This window comes from Corvus brachyrhynchos, unplaced genomic scaffold (genome assembly GCF_000691975.1).
Source record: "Corvus brachyrhynchos isolate BGI_N302 unplaced genomic scaffold, ASM69197v1 scaffold43, whole genome shotgun sequence".
Lineage (NCBI taxonomy): Eukaryota > Metazoa > Chordata > Aves > Passeriformes > Corvidae > Corvus > Corvus brachyrhynchos.
This window is the reverse complement of record NW_008237353.1, coordinates 3,980,696-3,982,175: the sequence shown is the minus strand read 5'-3', so window position 1 is coordinate 3,982,175 and position 1,480 is coordinate 3,980,696.

The window sequence follows — 1,480 nt, the reverse complement described above, 5'->3', positions numbered from 1 at the left end:
GAAATCCTGATGGCTACGGTACAAGGTAAAAGTATTGCTCTGTTCCTTTTTATCTGCAGCCAGCTTTACTCTAGTTCCCTTCACTGGGCTCCTTGTGCCACTTCAGAGTTGCCACCTCCTTCCTTCTTGTGCTCTTGCGCCTGACTTTCTCCATCTGTCTTTCCCTCCTTCCAGCTGTTTTCCGGATCAGCTGTTTTCACCACCGAACCAAGCCCAGATGGCTGAGCACTGAATACAGAGAGGCATGCAGTTCCTGTGCCTGGAGCTGTGTGATATCTCATCCTGCTCCTGTAGTTGTAGAAATAGGTGGAGTCCAGTCACACAGAAGTATGAAGGGGAGAAGAATGCTTATGGTCTTCAGAAATGCTATGTGCTGACCCCCTGAGTATCCACATGGATTATGTGTGGCTTTTCCCCCAGAACTCTGGCAGTTGATGACTCTTGAGCAGTTTCACAAAGACAACGAAAGGCATTTCCTTGATTCCAGAAACACTACCATGTCTAAACTTGGAAGTCACCCTCCCAGAGGTACTAGATTTCCACAGTGAAAAAAGCTTTGATATTATCTGTACTGTGTGTGTAATAAATCACTTTTATTCTGTTCCCAAAAGCAGATCAATGTTTTTAGCCAAAGCTCAACAAGCAGCCTGCTTGTGGCAGACACAGCCCATGGAGAGTTCCACCCGGATAGTTTTAGGCTGGCAAATTTTAAAACTGGAAAGAGCAACTTATAAAGGACAAGGTTAAGAACTCTCATGCATGGCTATCCAGTTCTTCCAAACCACTTACTTTCCCCACTTAAAGTACCTGTGTGCATGCATGTATGCATATATTTTCACATACATTCAAGCTGCCACCACTAAAATGATACTATAAAGAGAATGTTGTTTCTGTAAATCTCCTTCCCCACTGAACAACCTTTGCCTGGGTTTTCCAGCCCAGTACTGCCTTGGCAGCATAAGCAGGGCACTTTGAACATGGCACAATACCATTTCAAGCCATTTCGCTATTACAGTTTCGGCTGCCACAGATAGCAATTACTTGAAGAAGAGAAAACGGCCGGCTTATTGAAGAGTGTGTAACCAAGCCGACAAGGACCCTTTGAGATATTCCAGGTTCCGAGCATGCCAGCAGCTGTGAGCTGAACAGAAAGCTTTCAGCGCTGACCGAGCTCTCCTTGCAACACAATACCACGTTGTCCGGGCCAAGTGTAAGAACACTCCTTCTGCAGATAAGATGAGCTTGGCAGAAGTACCTTTTTAATGGCAGTATTTCACTTGCAAGATAAACATATCACTTACTACTAATTTCTTCCACCCTGTGAAGGATCTCTGTATAAATAAATAAGTAAATAAATACTTCTTCCTGGGACTGTTTTGGCTGTGACACCCCAGCTCTCCCCTGCTTGGAGCAGCTGCGTACGGGCGCCTCGGCCCTGCGGGTGCCGGACAAGTTTGTGCTTTTGGCAAGAACCTGGGGT